We start from the raw sequence: 23,681 nt of genomic DNA on the forward strand, positions 1-23,681 counted from the left end.
TTTCTAACAATGAAGTCCTTAACATTTCTTATGTGTCAAAAATCTCCTCAATAATGACTTGGCCAGCCTGTACCCTTTGGTGACACAGCACACTGGTATGTTTGATGATGTCACAGCACACAGGTATGTTTAAGGTCAGCTATGGCTCCTAGAAGAGCCTATGTCTCCCCTCTCTCTTTGTGTGTCACATGACCACAGGTGTGGCCAGCACTGTCCTTATGCCTTAGGATTTAATTAATAAATGAGTAAACAGACAAATGACAGCATCACCGTGGGTGTTTACTCAGAGGTACTCGGAAGGCACCTCCTCTAAGCCACAGCATTGGCTCCTGAAGGGAGGAGGGAGGCTCCCTGGACCGGGAGGCTGGGAAGCTGATCACGTTTATTAAACCTGTGAGGCCTTTCCTATAGGCAGGGTAAGCAGTAACAACTGCTGTGGAGGGACATTCTGCTGTGTAATACCCTGCCAGTCCGAGGAGCCAGAAAAGGATGCTGCTTTCAAGAATCATCCCCAAGTAGGTTCCCTGGTGAGGGGAGCAGGGGCTGTCTCTGACAGGAACTCAGTGGCTCTTTGTTCACCTCCCCCTGAGGGTGAGCAGCCTTGCCAGGCCACAGAGGAGGACAATGCAGCCAGTCCTGATGAGACCTGATAGACTAGGGTCAGATGGAACGGGAGGTGGACTTCCTCTATCAGTGGACTGGGAGAAGGGCATGGGAGGAGATGAAGGAGGGAGGGTGGGATTGGGAAGGAGTGAGGGAGGGGCTACAGCTGGGATACAATGTGAATAAACTGTAGTTAATACAAAAATATATTTTTTATTTTTTTAATATTATTTGCATATGTATTTTTACAATTTATTCACTTTGTATCCCAGCTGCAGCCCCCTCCCTCGTATCCTCCCAGTCCCACCCACTGTCCCTCTTCTCCTCCTATGACCTTTCCCTAGTCCCCTAATGGGGAGGACCTCCTCCCTTTCTATCTGACCGTAGCTTATCAGCTCTCATTGAGGCTGGCTGCATCACCTTCGTCTGTGGCCTGGCATGGCCATGCCAGGCTCTGTATGTGGTATGAGGGATGTGTGTGTTCATGTCTGCAGTGTCTGCATGTGCATGCTCTCGTACATGCAAGGGTGCATGTAGTCCTGTGCAAGCCCACGGTGGATGTCTCCTTGAATGCCTACTGGTATATTCAATGAGGATGTGTCTCTCTATGGAACTCAGAAAACACATATTACTGTATTTTATCTCCTGTGTATTACCAAAGAAATTTATAATAAATAGCTGTTCTGCCCAATAGAGTTGTGTTTTATACCTTCTGTGTCACTTCTCAGTCTTCTTTTTTTCTTTTTTTCTTTTTTCTTTTTATTATTATTATTATTATTTACACTTTATTCACTTTGTATCCCCCCATAAGCCCCTCCCTCCTCCCCTCCCGATCCCACCCTCCCTCCTCCTTCTTCATGCATGCCCCTCCCCAAGTCCACTCCCCACCCCCAGCATGGGGGACGATTCTTTTTTTTTAATTAAATTTTTATTTTTCCACTGATAGGGGAGAAATAAAAATTTAATTAAAAAAAGAATCATCCCCCATGCTGGGGGTGGGGAGGCCCTTTTCAGTGACACAGGTGCCTTTCAGTCATCCATCCTCCTCCTGGAAGGAGTCCTGATCCTCTCATGCTAGATTTAAGGGGAAATAATTTCTTTGTTCTCTTGTCAGTACTCTATCCAGAGTGGAGCGATGTTTGCCATTGTCTCCCCAGAAAATGTCTGACAAGAAGAGGGAATAAGGCAGACAGCCACTCCTTAGAGAGGACAATCAATCCTGGAAGGAAGACCTGACTAAAGAGCAGCTGGGCTTGCCCTACAAAGACTGGAGCCTAGACACCACTAGCCAGGATATGCCCAATCCCTGGGGAAACAGACCCATTGTTAGTTTATGGTTCTGTATCAATAACAAGGTTTTCTCTTTCTCCTCTTTGTTTTCATCACCTTGGGTTCTTCCACTGGAAGCAAAAGTTGATTTCATTTAAAGTGAAAACTGGAAATTCATAGCTATTTTTGAACATGAAGATGATCCATGATTTTCTTATTCAAGGTATATTTTCAATAAACTTGATTCTAGTCTTTGATTTAGTTGTCAGGATTGTATTCTGCAACAACAGCTTAACGGATTCAGTCTGGATATTTCATCTTCACCATCTGTACTAACCTTGGGAAGATAGCAGAATAATGTTAACTCTTTTTCCTCAGCTTTTAGTAAACTCAAGGGCCTTTTCTGCTCTGTAAGGAGTAGCTGTCTGCCTTCTGAGGTCACTCCTCCATCTGACCACCTACTGTATTTGCTGCCACTGTTTTAGACTCTTTCTACAGTCATTGTATTCCAATTATATTATGTTATCTCCTATTCACAGAGTTCTCCTTACACTGGGCATTCTTAAATTTCTCCCTGCCTATGAGAAATAACCCACCCACTTCCCTTTGTATGATTCCACCCTTAAGGCGCTCTTTCCCTTTAGATTCCCTCCTCTTCACCTGTAACCTGGCTTCCTCAGTACTGTATCTCAACATCTTTTTAAAATGTGTTTATGAGTAAAATAAGAACCTCGCCTTTTCTGCTCTCTGAAAGTGCCTGATAACAAGTGATTATGACAATAGTTACTGTGGTGAAGTAGAGTTTAAGTTCCTGATAAGTTGTCATATAAAACATAACATTGTTATTTTAAGAATCTCTGGTAGAATTGAATTCTCAGAATAGGCATATACTGTTTCTACCTCTTGATGCTCAGTTTCTGGAAATCACTGGTCAGAATCTCTCCACAAAAATTGTGACACCACAACCCCTGCATGCCTGACTATTGATCATTAAACAAAGAAAAGAAAGGTATTTTTCAGATATTTTTATCCCTATTTAGAGATATTACTATATGTTTTAGCAGGCATAGTGTGGGTAAAATTACCTTCCTGTGATGGTCAATGTTTTTACAAAAATAATGTTATGAATTCTCTGAAGATTTCACACATGCATACGATGCATTTTGAGATTTTCACCCCTGCTTCACTTCTTTCCCAAACTCCTCCCAGATCTATTTTTCTCTGAAGCAGCTCTTTGTTGTCAACTTGACCACATCTGGAATTAACTAAAACAGTAGTGGCTGGATACACCTGTGAGGGATTTTTCTTTCTCAGTCACCTGAGGTGGGAAGACCCACTTTTAATCAGGATCTTTTGAGGTGGGAAGATCCACCTTTAATCTGAGCCACAGCTTCTGCTGACAGTCTATATAAAGAACACTGAAGAAGGAAGCATGCTCTCTTTGCCTGTTTGCTCTCACTTTTGCTGGCAAGACCGTTCCTTCACTGGCACTAGAGCCTCGTTCTTTGGAATTCTGGAGTATACTGAAGACCAGATTTGACAGGGAGACTTGTGGACTGACCACTATTGGATTCTTAGAACTTCTCTTGGTAGGAAGCCATTGTTGGACTAACTGGACCACAGTCTATAAGCTATTCTAATAAATCCTCCATATATATATATATATGTATTATATAAATATATTACATATCTATTACATATTATGTGAGAGAATCTAAACAGGGGTGAACTTAGATGAAAAGCCAAACACGTGTTATCATGGCTATTGATCCTATACATAGCTTTCATGGGTTTTGTTTCTTATCCCTTTTTAACCCTCCAGAAAATTTTCTTAATCTTCTATCAGTAAAGCTAATCTCAGAAGCAACTCTGTACAAATGAAATAAAAGTGATTCTGTTGATTAGTATGCAAGCAGCACAGGTTCCTAAAACCCCTGTCATCTCTTGAGGATAGGGATTTAGACACAGTCCCTGCTTCTTTGAGTCAGTGGGCACAGAAGCCTTTTTGTGGTCCAGTGTGATGACACAGGGTGAGCTCCTGCTTGGGGCTGCTCTCCACAGCTCATTCCCATCCTCCTAGTTGAGGAGAAGATCTGGAGACTGAGTTAGCATTTGCTCATGCCTCCATGAAACCACCACAAATACAGAGTACAGAGATCTTCCAGAAACATGACTACAACAAAAATTTAGGAGAGTACTCCAGAACAGCACGGAGACCAAAAGTGGTACTCAGGACCCTTGTCTGCTCAATTTCTTCATGTGTGTCTGCCTCGTGCGTCCTCCTTTTTTACTTTATTCGGTTCAGCGCATTCTAGTAAATACTGAACCTGAGAAGACAGGTATGTGAATCTTATATTTATAGCCTATTGATCAGAAGTGTGGGGGACATCTAGATTTGTGGATGGCTTCTAAACTGGGCGTCATCTTCTAGACAGATCACTGACAGCCTCATAGGTCTCAGGAAGGAGACAGTCTTTCCTCAGTGGGATGAGCTCAGAGGAGTTTTAACTGTGTTATGGGATCAGATTGTGTTATAAAAGCTACACAAACAGTGCTTGGAGAATGGATTATAGGGGCAATAGTGCAAGCAGGAATAAAAAGCTATATAATGGTTATAAAAGCACACTGAATATAAAGTAAAACTCCTTTATCTCACCCCTCTCAACACCTCTACCACTAAAAATATAGGCTTTTTCCTATAGTGACCAATTTTCTGGTTGGTTTGTTTGTTTCGAGTGTGTGCATGCTCATGGGTATGAGTATGTGTGTTTGTGTGTGTTACATAATTTTACACATGTATTGTTAGGTGTGCATGGTTGTGTGTGCAGCTGTGTGTGCATGAGTGTACACATTCATGTGGAAGTAATTGATTGATGTCGGATGTCTTCTTCAATGACTGCCCATGTTTGGTTGAGATAAGGTTTCTCAAGACTACTTTAGCTAGACAGTTTGCCTTGAAAAGCCTATATTTCTCCCTTCTAAGCACTAGGACTATAGGTGTCCCACAAAGCCCGCCAAAGCTAATAGAATGCTGGGAATCCAATCTCTGTTTTTCATGTCTACATAGCAAGTTCTTCATCCACTCAGTCTTCTTTCCAGCTCCATTGACTATTTTCATGACATCATTTGGCTATCCTAACAATTAATTCAGTTCTGACACAGCTAACATAAAGTTAACCTGCTGTCCCACAAATTAAAGACCTGTTTCAAAGAGATGGCTCCCACTTTAGAAGATAGCCACATGTCTGGGTCTCTTGTATTTTTGACTAGCTGGCTGTAATATAATTCAACCAGTAGATTCAATGATTGGTATAAGGCACAGAGCTCAAAGAAATACCTACTTTAGATTCATGGTCTGTTATAAAATAAGGCATAGGATAAAGAACACAGTTTAGCCTCAACGTAGAGAAATATAGGACAAAGGTTCTGAGCACAGATCTTGTGCCTCATGTATCACTCTCCCAAAACTTGAAGGTGTTGTTCACTTGGAAGTGGACTTCAAACAGCTTCATCTAGAGTTCTTCTGATGATGGCCGTCACCTATTTACTCACTGTGTTTAAAAAAAAAAAAAACTTTAAAAAGTTTTGTTGTAGCAAAGCCACAGCTTATTATTTAACATATGTCCAGTCTTTGGGAATACAACAGCAAAGTTGAGCAGTTTCCTTTGTTAACTTGGGCCACAAAGTCTGAACTATTTCTGGCTGGCATTCCATTTATTTATTTACTTATTTATCTATTTGTTTATTTATTTGTGTATGTATGTGTGATGCATGTGCCATGATACATGTTTGGAAGTCAAAGAACAACTTCCAGGAGTCAGCTTGCTCTTCCACCATTTGGGGCACAGAACAGCACTCAGATCACCGTGCGTGGTGACATGTACCTTCAGCTGCTCATCTATCTCACTGGACTCTGACTAGCCATCATGGAACCTGCTTCACAGCTATACTGATTTTTTTTTCTGCCAAGATCTCAAACTGACCACACGCTTTTTGCTTCAGAAACTTATTTGCATCCTTCAAGCATCATTTAAACATTTGGGCAATTCCTCTTCCAGCTGGATTACAGGACATTCTCCTTAATTGTCATGTTACAGCTACGATGTCATTTTTCACTCACTTTCCCGAAACCCTTTCTGAAATAGTACTCCTCCGATCTCATGGCTCTCTTTCCTATTACCTCTCCTATTACTGTGCATTTTATAGTGTTGCTCTGTTGATGGTACTTTAACAATCCCATCAATCTCTGAGGTGAATTTGTGTGCTGGTGCATCCTCTCTAACAGACTGTGTGGGACCCTGTCTTTTACAGTCACCACTGCACGTCAAACTCTGGAACTATGCATGCATGGCACATAGTGACCACTCAATAAAGAGTCTGAAAAAAATTGATCTACTTGCGCGTGTCAAACAGTCATGAGGAAAGATCAGAACCACCATGGCCCTCAAAGACCACTGAACAGAAACTTCTCATTCTGTAGATGACACGATTGTATGAAGCAACAAGGTATGTGCCCAGGCTGAATTCAAACTTACTCTTATCCCATGTCCAGACATGCAACCTGTCGCTTAGGCTGCCGGTAACTGAGTGTCTACATAAAACCTGCTTTACATCAAGTTTTACTAATAGCTCTGTTTCTTGAAAAGTCGTGGAAAGTCACAAAGTGAACTGAAGAAAATTTATTTATTGAGTCTTTACTATTATTTTTTGTACAGAATTTTGAACATGAGATCTTTTATATAGGATTTTCTAAACAAATTGGAACTACCCCACTATTAAAATGCTAGTTTCTGAAGTCTATAACAAATACCTTCTTAGCAAATGGTTTGCAATGTTGCCTTCCCCTCAACATGTTTTCTCCCACAAATCTTTAGTATCCTTAATCAGCAACCACTATGTATCCCAGTTCCACATTTTGTCCTGATTTCTGTATTAGATGATAAGCTTTCTGAAGATAAGAATCATACTTTATTAATCATTGTACCCACAATGATTAACAGGCCAGAACATGAAAATGGGGCTGGAGCGATGACTTAGCAATTGAGTTCTTACTGTGCTTGTAGAGGGCCTGAGTTCAGGCTCCAGAACCCATGTAGGGTGGCGGATCACCACCCATAACGCCTTTAATGTTCCAGGGCATTAAATGCCTCTTCTGGCCTCCGTGGAATCTGTGCTGACATGTACCTTACAGAGACAAACACACATATACATAATAAAACAGCATATGTTATTTTCAAAACAAATATTAATAATGTTTAATGACTGTGTCTTGTGTTTCTTCTATCACAAAACTTCTTCCTTCTGGTGTTGTAGCTTCTTCTTCACCTCCTACAAGTCTTCATGCACAGTTCACTCTTCAGTGAATGCACCCTGGCCACTCCACTGAAAATCTAAAGATTCTCCTGTTGATCTGGTAGTCCTTACTTTCTAGGGTTTCTATTGCTGTGATAAAGTGCCAGGACCAAGGGCATATGGAGAAAGGGTTTATTTTAGCTCACAACTCTCAGGTCTCACTCTATCACTGCTAAAAGTCAAGGAAGGAACTCATGGCAGGAACCTGGAAGCAGGAACGGAAGCAGAAGCCATAGTAGGGTCTTCCTTATTGTCTCTCATAACTTGCTACACCTGCTTTATTATGGCACCTAGGACCACCAGATCAGGGTTGGTGCACCCATAGTAACTTGTATCCTTCCACTTCAATCATTAATCAAGACAATGAACAACAGGTCAATATGGTAGGGGCATTTTTTTTTTCAATTCTGATATCGTTTCATGTCATCTCACATAACTCTAATTTATGTCAAGTTGACAAAGAATTACCCTACTTATTTTTATCCAAAGTATTTATTCTATTCTGATAGCTCCATATACAGTACTGTTTTATATTTTATTAAAATTTTAATTAGACACAATAGTGAGCTTTATTATGACATTTCCATACATGTGTATAATGCATTTGTGCCATATTCCCTACCCTTATCCTCTCTTCCTCTCCTCCCATTTCTGATTCCCTTCTTCTCCCAAATGGTACCCTTTCTGCCATCATTACTTTAGTTCTTTAAGATGTATTTATTGTAATTTACTGTGCTTGGGTGTTTTGCCTGTATGAATATCTGTGTACCACATGTATGCTGTGCCTGTGAAAGCCAGAAATAGAGGGCATCCAATCCCATAGAACTGGAATTGCAGACACTTGTTAGCTGCCATATAGGTGTTTTACATTTAATTCAGATCTTCTGGAAGATCAGTCAGTGTTCTTAATTGTTAAGACACCTCTCCAGCTTCTCATGACTTTATTTTTATTGACCCAATGAGTTTCATGAGTGTGGGTGAGGGTTTGTTTAGAGGAGCATGGACAACTTATCTGTGATTACACCACTAAATGAAATGTTTGTCTTTTTCACCAGCTACCCTTACTAGTCACAGTCATTTATATGTTTTCTTTCTACCCTCTTTATCAGGCTGTAAGCTTCTGATAGGCTTAGAGAAATGTTCTCTTCACTTTTTATGAACTATACTCATCAACACAGCCCTGGCATCTACCATGAGGCACACCAAAGGATCAAAATAAATGTGTTTCCTTAGGACAAAGGACATAGAACTGTGTGAGTGTGAATGTAAATGAGTCAGGCTCAAAGCACCAGACTACCTCCTAAGGCTCCTATGAGTTAGGCCAGGAAAGCAGCAGAGCAGCTGTGATCAGAGCCACTGCTGAGCATTCACTCCTCCATCCTGGGGGGAAAAGGAGAGTTCAGGCCAGCCATGTTTAAGAGCAGCACTGAACAAATAAAAGTTAACAGCCCATGTGGGAGAGGAGTTTGCTTTGCTTAATGACTTGGCAGCAGAGCAGTGTGGGAATGTTTGAAGAGATGGAGACCTTATCTTTTGTCAACTCCCTGCTCCTGGGGCTCAAAGCAACCATGATGAATATTTGTAGAGAGCAGCAAACACAGAGTCTTATTCAGCCACCAAGAGGCAGAGGGAAGCGTTGGTATGAAAGGAAGAAACAAATTGTCCTGAATAGAGTGTCATGATGGAAGAAATCTACTCAAAATGAAAGGAAGTTAGAGCTGAGGGGATGGCTCAGTTTGTAAAGTGGTTGCCTTGCAAACACGGGGACCTGTGTTCAATCCCAAGCACACACATACAATCCTACAATCCCAGCAGAGACAGGAGGATCACGAGAGTCTCTGGTTAGCTGCTCTTGATGAACTTGTAAGCTTCAGGCACAGAGAGTGCAACAGAAGAAGATGCTAAGACACCAGATATCAACCTTTTGCCTCCACACATGCATCTTTACCTACACACATGTGCACATCTGTGCTTGCACCCATGAAGAAACTGAGTGAGCCATGCTTTTTCTACTGTCTTCCCGCTCCTTCTCTTCCTCCTTTTATCTCAGGAGATGAGAGTCACTGAGAACATGGACCATGTGAACCTTCCCTCGGCTTAGGAACCCTGGAAATTATCTGCTTGGCAGGTGACTTCTGATGGACGAGGACTCATTCTGCACCGAGCTCAGTGAGGAAACAAGAGCGCAGAAAACAGGGAGCAAAGAAAAGGTCTGTGCGCTTTACTTCCATTCCATTTATAAAAGGAAAAGCTTCACAATGCTGAGAAAATGAAATCTTTGTTTTGCTAATGAGTGAATTTTAATGATTAGCACTACTATTACCATGTATGGTCTCCTTGGTTGGAAATGGAAGCTGTTTGTTGAACTAACCTGTTCTGTTTAGAGAAAGCACACTCTGAATGGTTTTCTATTAACTTGGAAAAGCCACAATCCTCTTGAGCAAAACCACCACTTACTTATATGAAACCAGAAATTTATTTTTTTCCAATTTTTTACACATGTTTTGGAGAATAAAAAAATTGAGCCAGAGGACTCCTAAGAATCTCTCATGTAGGGAAGGGAAGGGCAAACCTAGTCTTGATGAAAGCCTTAGCATTAGAACATTTAGATTGGGGGCAGAATGCCAATCATTCTGAGTACAAAGGAAACAAAGGCTTTAACCCCGTCTCGAAACCTTCACATGAGGGGCTATTTTTATTTTTATTTTTATTTATTTATTTTATTTTTTTACATTTTATTAACTCTGTATCCCAGCCGTGTCCCGATCCCTCATTCCCTCCCAGTCCCTCCCTCCCTCCCTCATCTCTACCGTGCCCCTTGCCAAGTCCACTGATAGGGGGGGACCTCCTCCCCATTCATCTGATCCTGTTTTATCAGGTATCTTCAGGACTGGCTGCAAAGCTCTCCTCTGTGGCCTAACAAGACTGCTCCTCCCTTGGGGGGTGGGGAGGCCAAAGAGCCAGTCATTGAGTTCCTGTTAGAAATAGTCCTTGTTCCCCTCACTATGGGAAGCCAATTGGTTACTGAGCTACCACAGGCTACATCTGAGCAGAGGTTCTAGGTTACATTCATACATGGTCCTTGGTTGCATGTCAGTCTCAGAAAAGACCCTGTGCCCAGATATATTTGGTCCTTGTGGAGCTCCTATCCTTTCCTCATCAGACTAACTCCCCTTCTTTCTTATGATTCCCTGTACTCTGCCAAAGGTTTGGTCATGAGTCTTTGCTTTGAAAACACTGCTAGTTAGAGTCTTTCAAATGCGCTCAGTAGACTCCTGTCATATGTTCAATGCACATCCCATCTGTCTTTCTAAACGAGGATTGATAATCTTACCCATGTCTGCTCTCTTGATTATCTTTTTTAGGTGTATAGATTTCATGCTATTTTTAAAGCAAGGGTTTTCTTGTTCTCAGCCCACATTCATGACTACTATATAGATGAGAAATTTTGTTTTCTCTAGCTGAGTAGACACTCCAGGGTGACACAGCTAGCAAAGTTTGGAGTCAGTTGTATTTGACAAGACCTTGATGCCTCTGATTAGAGGTAGGAGACAAAGCTCACCTCCTGCTCTTTGTCTCTACCAAGTGTCCTGCCCACCCATATTCAACCTTCTGGGAAGACAAAAGCAACCATCTGTGTGCTGGGATTCGTGGAGAAACCGCATGAGTATAGATAAGACATCCATAAGGAAGAGATGGAGAGATGGCTCAGAGGGTATGGGCATCCTGCTCCAGCAGAGGACTTCCCAGCGCCCTCTTCAGGCTGCTTACAGCTGCCTGCAACTCCAACTCCAGGGAATCCAGCGACCTCCTCTGGCCTCATTTGGTATCTGAGCTCACATACACAAACCATAAATAAATTTAAGAGTAGAAATTAAAAAAAAAAATTAAGACAGAGACCTCTAAAGATACCTTTCCTTTGTGAGACAGCAGCTGGCTTCTTTTGAAAGCCTCTGGTGAAGAACCCTTCTCTCTTACATTTTGCCCCTGTGACCAAACCCAATACAGGAATACCTCAGTAATTAAAACTGAAGTTTCATAATCACACTTCAAAGTATGATTGACTTCTAATTCTGCATGACACACACACACAAACAGAGAGAGAAAGAGAGAGAACATCAACCAGAAAAAGTATTTTCCAAATGGTTAAGCAGTGACAATTTTGTATTATTTATTTATTGTTTAATTAAAAATGTTTTAAGTTGAAATAGAATATAAAAATCTTCTCCCTTTCTTTTTTTGCTCCAGCTCCTCTAAGATACCCTCCCTCCAATCCCTCCTGTATCCACACTCTCAAGTTCATAGCCTCTTTTTCTTTTATTATAATTGTTATGTGTGTCTATTTGTGTGTTTGTGTGTATTTGCATGCCTCCCCCCTCTTTCACCCTCTGGGTGTGTGCATGTGCAGATATTAAAAAAGAAATTTATGAGCTTTCATTTGAAATTTCTCTGAGGACATTTCTTCTCAAAATAAGGGGATAAAATGTGTAAAGACCAAGAAAATCAGAACTAACTTGTACAAGACACTGGAAGATGAGATGGTGTATGAGTTTCAGGAGTATATGTCAGAAGGTGGCTTGTGACATTTTCTGAAGCTAAGACTGAAGGAGAATGGATGGTATTACTTCATGGACGATTTGGGGAGCAGATAGAGCAGCCTCAAAGATAAAGGGAGGGGTGCGATAAATTTTCACCAATTGCTTATAAAACAACTTATAATCATTTTCATCCAACCATTACTGTAACAAAATCAAGGTCAGGAGCAACAAAACACCACAAACATGTTCAGGTTGCCGTGTTCTCACTCAGATGTCATTAGAGAGATAGCTACAGCAGCAGAGAGCTATATATTAACAGTGGGGTACTAGCAGAAGGTTCTATTGCTAAGAAAAAATCAGAATTTAGTTAGTTCTTATTTTTAATTAATGAACACACAGTTGAGTTTATGTTAATATTATTTTTATTTACATGTATGGGGTTGGGTTTGCATGTGGGTGCAAAAAGGTGCCTGTAAAAGCCAGAACAAATTTCGTGGAGCTGAAGTTGCGGGTGATTTAAGCAACTATCACATTATTCTCCTTGTGGAATAGTTAATGTTATCAAGTTTGTTCAAAGTTTCCAGGTATCAGAATATATATTTGACTTGGTAAAGTCTGAAAAAGTTTGAAAAACAAAGCTCCCAATTGCTTCTTCTCTGCTACATGGAATAGATGACAACCATCTGTCTCTTATTCTGAGACTGTTCTAATTACATCTAGTCTATGCCATTGGCCTTCCAAGCCATCACTTTGTCCCAGACACGCCAATATTATAGTGTCAAAACTATTCTTATTAGATACATCACACTTGAAAACAACATGAAAGTCCTTTTGTCAGATTGCATTTGACTCTTTTATTTGGAAAATACGATCCGTATCAACCTTATTAAAAATCTGAATTGGTGGATTTGCTGTTTTCATTGTTTTCTTTTTAAGCACACACGTGTGTGTGTGTGTGTGTGTGTGTGTGTGGGAATATGTACATGTATCTACGGAGATCAGAAAAGGACCCTGGATCTTTGTGTGAGTGCTGGGAACAAAACTCAGTTCTTCAAGAATAATAGCGTTCTCACCCTCTGAGCCATCTCTCCATCCCTGGGGGATCTACTTTAACAAACATTTTCTACCTTTTTCTGACACTAGTATTGGACTTCAGTATTAGACTATATTATTATATTAGATATTAGGATATATAACTTATTGATCATGTATAGCTGATGAACTGAAACTATTTGGAATTACTACCTTCAAAATGGGATCAACATAATTATAATGTGAAAATGCAGAGCTACAGTTCTAAGTGATTTTTCCAATGGTGAATCCGTTGTGTTTTTGTAAGACTTCATCTAGCATTCAAGTGGTTCAAATCATTCAAAAAATAATAATGACTTAAAGAATTCTTCTCCATGCCAGGTGTAAAGAATGAAAACATAATGCTCTATTTTTTTAGACAAAAGTGCCATAGGTATAATTACTTAATCATCCAATTTGCAGATAAGCAGGATGCCCTGGGGTTCTGCCTTAATACCTGTTCTTAGTTTTGGGGGTTCCCTAAGTTGCCTCACCCAAACCAGAAGCTGAGCTCAGAGTTGAACAGCTTGCAGACCAGAGCTCATGCATCTTTAAGGTTCCTAAGCAAACAGAATTTGGAGGGAGGAATGAACCAATAAGAAATCCTTTGTTGAGCAATGTAGACAAAAGTGTAAAGATAAAGCAAAATGTGAATAATGTCAAGGAAGATTGAACTCAGGAAGTGAGGGGTATCGGAGGGACTTGCCTGCCAGGGAAGAAAAATCATTGTTGTAGCTGCTTGAGTTTACTTGACCACCTGTAAGATCACCATTCAAAATTTCCTTCTCTGCTGTATTCTGTCTCCTGGTCCTGTACTGGGCTTTGGGAAGTGCCTGTTTCCCTACACCTGGCATTGTGTTGTGTATTGATGAGTTATCGCTTCCTAAAGAGACACAACCAATATTTAATCACTCCAGTAAACACCAAGGAGAAGCCAAAGTTTGGTTCACCAAAGTCCAATGTGGTAAAGCCAATGAGTTTATTGGATTTTCTTTTAAAGCATGGGTAACCTCAATGTGGCAGTATCACTGCAAGGTCCTACCCATCATGGACTCCAGCTCATGGAAGATGCATCAGTGAGTTCCACTTCAGATTTAACTTCTGCTTCCCACATACTCTCCCATCACTAAGATCTTTGCAGCTTAAAAAGGGACAATTTCAGGTGTGGGTCTCTGGACTCCCTTCTCCACTCTCTATGGAGTAGCAATAGTTCATTATCATTATTACAGACCTGGTTAGCACTGTATCATTTTAATTTTTTCATTATGGATACCAGGGGCAAAACATCCTACATAACATTGTGTTATGTCACAGGATAAAGCACCATTAACAACCGAGTCTTTAGTGAAGAACAAAGCCTGTGATGTTCATGTCCTTAGAACTTAGAACTGGACAGAGATAAGACTATAGTCAAAACCCGAAGCTCATGGGAGTTCAAGCACAGAGAACAGGGCAATTAGGAGTGGGTGTGGTGTGAACCTGAACAAAGAAGCTCATGGATTCTGCAAGAGCTGGAAGAGGACAAAGGTCCAAACACAGAGCCTCAAAGTTACGGACCTGGCAAGGAGGGGCTGTGTCACACGGCAAAACAGCTTGAGTTTCATTTTAATGGACACAGAAATAAGCCGTTCTTATCAGGGCTGTGGAATAATGTGGAGTTTCATGTGCTTTTGTTGAGCATTAGCTAAACTCATGTGGTATACAAAATATTACAGACTTGAGAGTATAGACCAAGCTTGTTGATTTACTTCGAGTTAGAGATCCTTTAATGTTCTCATCTTTATATAATTGGATATCATTAAATTTATGTACAACTGAACACAAAACCAAACCTTGTGCTATATTAAAATACATACGCATTATTAGCAGTATTAATTCAATAAATGTAATGATTCATATTAATGATAAATTTTATTAGCTCACATATAATTTGTGCATATTATACAATTGCAGTATACATTATCAAATATATGTTCATATACTACATATTATAACATAATTTTATGTGATATAATATATATTTGAGACATACACATATATATACATATGTTTTGGATGAGGGTCCTGGAGGATATCCAGACAGATTGCTTGGAAGTAAGGAGTTTATTAGTAAGATGAAAAGATAGACAGAGAGGCGGCTGCATGGTTGAGGCTCCAAGTAAAGTTCAGGCCTCAGTGCTAGAGACAAGCAGTCTGATGGGATCTCTGTAGAGAGGAATCAAAGTTCATGTGACAGAAATAGGATCTGCTCCTTTAGCTTTCTGAGGCTAGGGAAAGGTTCATAGAATGAGCTGTGGGCGGGTCTCTGATTCTCCGACAGGAGGAAGGGAAGAGGGTAAAGAGAAGGCTCTGTGTAACCAACCCCACCTGTCATGTAAATTCTCTTCCCAAGTACAAGACCTTGGCACCAGGAATTCTGTTAGCTAGGACTCAGACTCAGTAGAGGGCACTTACCAGTATCTCTGGAAGAGGCTGGATTCCAGCTTTACATTCCTGTACATATAGTATATGCATGCATGCATGCACGTATGTGCACGTATATGTGTGTATAACATCTATGTGTTCATAACTACAGTTTATATTCTTAACAGTCATGCTGCCTGCAGTGTTGGACTGAAGTTGGGAGAAGCATGAGGATGATTAGAAGGGAGGCCTCTCTTCCTATTTCTGAGAGCCTGTTCTTCCCTGCATTAAACAACAGTAAGCATTCGTCTCTTAACTCCTGTTCATAGACTCTTGGCTGGGTCTATGAACACCAGGGAAAGAAGCCTTTATGCACCTGAGAAGGAGAATTGGGTATGAATTTTCTGTGTGCTCATCATCCCGGCAAGCCTATGATTTCAAGTTTTGAGGGTACCTCTGCCACAAGCTGGAGGACATTTCATCTGGGTCCTTCTCATCTCTGAGAAGAAGAGCTACCTCCCCACAAGCTCCGTCTGTCACCCACTCACTCACTCTGGAGTACAGAATGAGCAAGAAGTAAATTTATTATATTCTTTGTCCTGAGTTGTCAGTCAGATTTGGTTTCCTCAAACTAGCTTAAGTTCTACTGAGAAATCATTGGGACAGCACGCAAAGTCGTTAGAGAAAAAAAAAAAAAAGAAAAAAGAAAATGAGCAGATCTCCACCTACCTGTCACTGGGCCCAGCACATAGTAGATGCTAAGTAAACACTAGCTAGAAAATGCTACTGTTGGCATTTTTATTCGAGCATCAATTGTTTTCTAGGTGTGGGTAGACTGCCTCGCAGACCTAGGTCTGAGTCTGTTTCTCTGGTAGATGAGAGGGTTGCACCACAGCTCCAAAGCCCTGACTGTCCATGACCATAGGCTAAGAAAGCTGGGAGCCTTGGGAGCTGGAAGGAGTGGGCAGAAGTCTCCCCTCCACTATTTTTATCAGGCAGAGAATAATAACTTGATACCAGGTCTGGAGATAAGTGATCCAAAAGATCAAAGAGGCTGCTATACTCCCATGTGATTCCTTTGGCAAAAGATACAAAGGAAGAACACTCAGAAAATCCTTAATTTCTCTCTAGAGATTTAGAGTCTTAGTAGGTAAACCAGGGGAAAATATGAATGCTGGGCTAGAGAGGTGGCTAGGAGCATTTTCTGGTCTATCCAAGGACTGGAGCTGAGATCCCAGCACCCACATGTGATAGATCACAAATGCCTGTAATTCCAGCTCTAAGAGATCTGGCACATGTGTCTCTAGAATATATGGGTACATGTAAACACATGTATACACACACACTCACACACATTCTCTCTATCACATACACTGTTACAACAATAAAATAAAACAACATAACATTTTTTAAGTGAAAATACTAATTACTTCACTTCTGCAGTCACAAGTATTGATAAATTCATGCAGAGGAACTTGCTACTTTTTTATTTTGTCTCTCTGTGTAATGCTATCAAAATTGCAGATCTCTGGAGTCCATGCTCCACACTTCCCAATAAGAGGGAGCTTTAGGCTGTCTCCACAGCTGTTTTTTTTTTTTTTTTTTTTTTTTTTTATACAGGCACTGCATATCATCTGTTTACATGACAGCCCTTCTCAGTAAAAACCTGGGCTGTGGCTACAAAAGTGCCACTAACAAGCTCTGTGATTCTGGAAGAGGCACCCCATATCCTCCAGAGCCAAGTATCATCATGTGTGAAATGCTGATAATAATGCTCTCACTGTCTCCCTCCTGGGGTGGTCATGATGATCAAGTGAGATGGAATAGAAGTAAAAGTGCTTTGAAGAGCATCCTCACCCCACAGACGCACAGGGGATGGGGGAAGCTTGATGCATTGTTGTTATTATGGCTGTTGTGGTCCCCCTGCTTCAGGATGATTTGTCTCTGAGGATTTTCCTCATGCACCACAGGGACTGGAAAGAAGGGCCCTCTCCTCTCCACTTGATGCATGGTACAGCTCTGAAGGGAGTTTGCCGACTCCAAAACGTAAACAACCTATTTCCACAGAGCTGATTTCCCGCCCATAGAAATGAACAACCGCCCCCCCTCTTCTTTTCTGAATACACATGAATTTCTGTCCCCCTGAGAGACCCAACTGCTTTATCTCTATAATTGGTTTACTGTGCTAGGTGCCTTCTAGTCTCTGAATAAACTCACAAAAGTAAAGACCTGCTCCTCAGATCTCCCAAGAATCTAGCCATCTATTTTTAAACAAGTGACACCCCTGCATCCCCTGAGACACCAGCTGAAAGTCTTAAGAAGTCAAAGGAATTGAGAGTCATAATGTGTAACCCTCTGTATGCTGAGACACACTGTGAGGTTAGCAGGAAGAAGGGAAGGGTAACCCAGGAAAGCCGCTCTAACAGCCCACTCAGCACGGTAAAAACGTCCTTCCAGGGAGAGATTTGCTCACTGGGGTTATGAGACTTTTTAATCATGTAGAGCCCTGTCTGGAAATGCAAATGCGAGCATTTGACATTATTAACTTGTTTACTTATTGTGAACCTGCTCAGAGAAAATATGACATAGAAGACACAAGAAAAAGAAAGTAGAAAAAGCAAGGGCAAGAAAGGCCACAAGAAATGCTGTATTTTGTTTATAGATATCCAAGTAAATTATTATTATTTAAAACTACATAACATAGACACAGAAAGCTAAAAAAAATAATTACGAATGTGAAAATATTATATAGATGTAAATTCAGTGAGTGGATTTAAGTCTAAATGGGCAAATCGTTTTTAAAATACACTAAAAATGAAAAGATTCATATGTTCATGCTTTGAGATTCAATACTACCATGGTAGGAATATGGTTTGAATATGAAATGGCCTCCATAAGTTCACATTTTAACACTTGATCTCTAGTTGCTGGCATTATTTGCTAAAGGAAGTGAGTCACTGATGGCAGGCCTTGAGGTCTACAGAGTGGCCCTACTTTTGGTTCTCCCTGCTTCCGGTGTGCAATGCAACGTGACCAGCCAGCTTCCTGCTTCCACTGCCATGTTTAGCACACCATGATGGATTATGTCCCTTTAGAACTGTAAGCTAAAATTAGTCATTTCCTGTTTGAGTTGTTTTTGTTTGGCTATTTTATTGCCTCATCAGGCAATAAAAAGTAATACTGTAGGAAACCACTGTAACTAAGACCGTTTGGGTAACAAAGAGGACAGATGTAAGAGGGAATGGAAGTTCCAGCGATTTATTTCAATACAAGTTACTGCAACAAGAAAGTGAAGAGTCTCGGGGGTATGGAGAAAGGACCGTGACCCAGCCTTGGCAGAGGGATGATTCCAAGTTGTTTGTCAGGATGTCACCAGCAGAAGAGGTTGTGAAACACGGCGTTCTATGCACAAGTGCGAGTGTGTAAGGGCACAGTGGTGTGATCCTTTGTGGCATTGTCCATGGACGCACACAAACATGTATGCGATTGCTCAAGTGCTGCAAGACAGGGAAGCCATGTTGAAAAGCACGGTTAAACGGTTCGGTGCGATGGGGCCAGTCTGGAAGTCTCTCCACTATACATTGCTCTTGGGTTTTATGAAAGCAAGGAGATGTATGAGTTTTAAAAAGAGAAAATAACATTGTCAGATTTATTTCAGGGAGAAAAAAAAACAGTGTATAAGCATAAAAGCAGAAAGATTTGTGCGGTGTACAGCAAATAAAACACAGGAGGGAAAACTATTCCAACTTGGTGAACGATTGGAATGTGGGTGGTAAGAGACACTTGGTTAAGGATAACTCTCTAGTTGAAATTTTCTGTTCAGATTGGATGATGAAGGAGTGAGTCGTTCCTGGTACAACAGGACTGATTAATTTTTAGAAAACAATTGAATATCTCTTGATTTAAATTCGAGTGCAAGACCTGAGAAAAACCGCTGATATAAAAAAGAGGGTAAGAGAATTCTGACTTCCTTTTAGCTATTAAGTTATTTTCCCCTACTGACTAGTTCCAGTGCTACTAATCTTGACTATTCTGCACTATTGATCAGAAGTGGCACTAAAAATAATGATCTTGAAATTTACAGAAGCAGAGTAAATAAATATTTGTTAGGTGGGTAAAGCTTACTGTTGTAATTATATCTGCTAAACTATAAGGTAAGATAAAAGAGGAGGTGTCAGGATGGCTTTCTGTACATAAGGACCTGAGTTCAGATTACAAGCACTCAGGTAAAAAGCTCACAGTGTCTGAGCACGTGCCTATAATCCCAGGGCTGGGGGATATGGGACAGAGATAGAAAGATCATTTGGGCTTGCTGGCCACCTATCTTTACCTATATTCTGAAGGGAATAAGGTTGAAAGTGACAAAACTTGACAACCAGTGTCTTCTTTTGGCCTCCACACACATGATCCCAGCTTCCTACATCTACTACACACAAATCTCTCTGTGTCTCTGTCTCTGTCTTTCTCTCACACACGCAGATACACACAGAGAGGGGGATTTTAAAAAGATGGCAAAAGGAAGATGTGCTTGATGTCGTCCCCATGAAACCCAGTAAACACAATTTCTGTGTAAAGACTGAAGCCGTGAAAATAAGGAAAAGAAGAAAGGAGATGCCACTATAGAACCTGGAAGCTGCCAGGCAGTTGCAGCAGAATGGCAACACAATTATACCACTGCATGGACAGGAGGCTCCAAAAGGGGTTGTTGGATCTTGTATTGAGGCAGTGGTGGCACATACCTTGATACCTCCCAGCGCTCAGAAATCTGTGAGTTTGAGGCCAGCCTGGTCTACAAAGCCAGTTCCAGGAGAGGCAAGGCTACACAGAGAAACCCTGTCTTGAAAACAACAACAAAACAACAGAAGTTATTCCCACAGATGCTCATGTGTTAGTCATGTAGAGGTGACAGAGTCTCCAAAAATTGGGGCCTGGTGAGAGTCCATCAGTCACTGGGGATATGCTCTTGGAGGGATTGCAGGACACCAGTGTGTCCTTCTCTCCATCAGTCCTTGGTAATTGTATTAGTGTATATTGTTTTGCTATATTCTCCCACCATTAGATACTACCTCTTTACTGTTAAGGAATGAATGAGGCCAACCAACCACAGATGACTGACACCTCTAATATGGAGGCCAAATTAAGCCTTTCTTTTTTTTTTTCCTTTGTAAACTCATTTCTCTTAGCCATTTGTTAGAGTACAAGAAAAAGGGGGCTTGAGAAATGACTCAGCAGTTAAAAGTATGTAGAGCTCTTCATGGGGGCATGAGTTTGGTTTCCAGCACGTAACTTAACCCTTGCTCCAGGGTGTCTAAAACACTCTTCTAACCTCTACACACACATTTTATCATGTGTACATATCTGCAGGTGGGCACATAATTGTAAATGTGATGCTCAATTCTCTCAGAAGTGTGAAAGGTTGACGGATACAGTGAGTATCTCAGAACTTTGAGGATTGAAAGGGAACAGGACAAAGAAAGAAAGGGAGGACAGGAGTCATCAGTCATTGTCCTCAGACTCTGACTCTGAGAACTGCTGCCTCAGTATAGTATTCATGAGGCTTAGCTCCTAAAAACAGACTAAAGTGAAAGAGACAGTTTCCAGGGCTACCAGGTAAAATTGAAGGTGTGAATAGCATGCAGGAAAGAAAAGAAATAAGGGACTGTGTGCAAAGCATCCCACCTGCAGAATCTTGAGAGCTGCCCAGCTGTCAGTTCTGCATTGCAGAAAAAAAATGGGAAAATGTTCCTCAAGAAATCTGACCTGTGTAAGGGCACCCTGAAGGCATCACTCCTTTCCTTCTCAGAAACCACAAAGTTGAGCAGTTTAATCAGCATTCAAGTCCATTTTTTGTAGATGGAATCTCATGTGCCTCATGCTGGCCTCAAATCCTTCGTGTAGCTGAGGATGACTTTGACCTCCTGACCCTCACACCTTTACCTCTTGAGTGTGTGATTATAGGTGTGTGCCACCATGACATGTTTAAGTAGTGCTGGAATCAGTCTCAGCATTCACAGACACTCTGACAACACAGCTAAAACCCACACTTTTGAATCTTCCTTTGAAAATGCTATTCTCTTCTCCCTTTGGCATTTTTCATGTTTATATGTGTTATGTACACATGTTTTTACACGTAGGGGATTGCCTATGACTCTCCATGTGCACATGGATGTACATGCATGTCAAGGCCTTAGGTTAATGTGAGAAATCATCCTCAGTAGTTCTTTTACCTTATTCATCAAGACAAGGTCTCTCAGTCAAACCAGAGGCGCCCTGTTAGGGCTAATTGTGTTAGCTTGTTCCGGGGACCCACTGTCTCTACCTTCATAGACTGACCTTAGAGCGAGGCTACCACACCCACCTCGCATTTATGTGAATTCTGAGGGTCTGACCTCTAGACCTCACACTTGTATGACAATCATTTTAAGTGCTGAGCCATCTCCTCTGAATGCCTTGAATGCTTAGAAACCTCTAAGAAAGAAAAATTCCTTCAAGATGGAATATAGAGATCCAAATGAAAATAGAACAAAATATCAATATGAAGAAAAGAGGCCAGGACAAAAGAGGAGAGAAAATGGGAAGCAGAGGACACAGTTGCTGATACCTGTGTGGGCAGGACACAGGGAGGTATACAACAGGAAGGAGAATGTAACATTATTCTCAAAAACTCCTGCAGATTCAAATTCTGAAGAGAGAAAGCAAATGCAAGTAACAGTTGAAAATTTGTGAGATTAAAGTGAGTAATATGCCCTGAAATACAGCAAGGAAAAAAGTAGAAATGGTAGAGGGAAACAGTAATGGGAAATAAAAGTAGAAAGTAAAGGAAAATTAAAAGTTGAACACTGTTTTCTCCTGGTAAAGAGTGGAGGAAACAATCTTGTAAGAGAGCACAGAAAGCAGGAAGGAGGAAAAGTACCAAAATAATAATCAAGACAACGTTCTAGAAATGGGTGCCAAGAGGTTTTAAATTCAATGACTCAATGAAGACCTAAACCTATGAATCAAAAAAGTATAAAAGATTCCAAAGCGGGAAGAATAAATTGAGGATGAAAGCAAATACCATTGGGGAAATGCGATTGCAATTCTGAGGGAGGATCGTTGCTACCTAAAATTCTATTTTTGTATGAACCAGCAATTAATGGCATGTTATAAATGAAAATATTTTCAAGGTTGTTCGCAGTTCAAATGCTGCCTCCCTTTATCCTTTCCAAAGAAAGCATAAGGTTAGAGTATGTAACTGTGAAGCTTAATATTGATTGTCAGTTTGACAGCATCTTAAATTACCTGAAGCAAAAGCCTCTGAACATGTCTGTGAGGGATTTTCTAGTTAGATTAATTGAGGAGAAAAGACATGCCCTGCATATGCGGGACCCCACTACTAGGATTGCAGTCCTTTATGACCTGAAAGCCTGAGCTCTGCAAAGTGGATGGCTCCCTTTGCCAGTGGTGCCTCTCTTCTCTGCCCGATTCCCAGAGCCTGAATTCCCACACCTGAGGAATGTCAAGTAGTCCTTAGGGAAATTACCAGCCCAACTCCTTTCACCTGGTAAAACCAATTCACCAAGCACCTGGGATTCCTGAAATGCCTCTCTATGCTAATGAGGCATCTCAGTACTTTTGGCCTTAAGCCAACATTTGTCTACCCTGTATATGCCCCTTCCCCAAAGTTCTATATAATCCTCCTTCACTTCAGACAAAATGTACCTGCTTCCCTGAAGCTGGTCCCTGAAGGTTATCTCTTTTGGTGCTCACTGACCACCCAAGCTCATTGCCTCTGCTCCCTTGTTCCTTAGCACCAGTGGCCATAAGCCCCAGTAATGAGGAAGAGCATCGCCAGCCCATGGAGGAAGTAAACTAAGCTTCTCTCTCTCTGCTTCCTGACTTTGGATGCCATGTGACCTCACACACCTGCTGCCAGAACATTCCCACCATGATGGACTGTTTCTTCAAAACTCTGAGACAAAATAACCTGTCAATGTCTTAAGTTGTGTTAGTCGTGTAGTTTGTCAGAGCAATGAGAAAAGTAACCAATACAGCCTCCACAAAACAAACCGAATATAATATATAATTAAAGAGTAAGTAAATGAAAAAAGGACTTTGCAGCCAGTACTGAAGATACCTGATAAAACAGGGTCAGATGAAAGGAGAGGAGATCCTCCCCAATCAGTGGACTTGGAAAGGGGCAGGGAGGAGATGAGGGAGGAAGGGTGGGATTGGGAGGGAATGAGGGAGCAAGATATAGCTGGGATACAAAGTTAATAAAATTTAACTAATAATAAAAATTTTTAAAATAAAAAAAGATAATAAAGTAAAAAGGACAGGACCTAGGAAGTGGGTTGCCCAGTGTGGAGGAAAAGCCATGATAATATGTGAGAATTTATAAAGGGTTTTCTCAACAGGAGAGTCATGTGCCAGTGTTAGAGGGATCAAGCATTCCAGGAGTCAGAT

General features: G+C 41.0%; 1 long non-coding RNA gene across 3 annotated transcripts; it reads left to right on the forward strand.

Annotated features, from left to right (window-relative positions):
- The first annotated feature begins 385 nt into the window (after positions 1 to 385).
- Positions 386 to 23,069, forward strand: LOC129672440 (uncharacterized). 3 transcript variants are annotated; one of them, XR_008719501.1, is made up of 5 exons: positions 386 to 515; positions 6,184 to 6,378; positions 9,275 to 9,434; positions 15,425 to 15,533; positions 23,027 to 23,069. It is a non-coding gene; the product is annotated as an uncharacterized LOC129672440 (long non-coding RNA). The 3 variants fall into 3 exon arrangements; XR_008719500.1 differs by lacking the exon at positions 23,027 to 23,069 and having other exon boundaries at positions 388 to 515; positions 15,425 to 15,830; XR_008719499.1 differs by lacking the exons at positions 15,425 to 15,533; positions 23,027 to 23,069 and adding an exon at positions 10,811 to 12,669 and having other exon boundaries at positions 389 to 515.
- The last annotated feature ends 612 nt before the right edge of the window (positions 23,070 to 23,681 follow it).

Source organism: Psammomys obesus, unplaced genomic scaffold, assembly GCF_907164565.1.
Source record: "Psammomys obesus unplaced genomic scaffold, mPsaObe1.curated_primary_1811, whole genome shotgun sequence".
NCBI classification, from domain to species: Eukaryota; Metazoa; Chordata; class Mammalia; order Rodentia; family Muridae; genus Psammomys; species Psammomys obesus.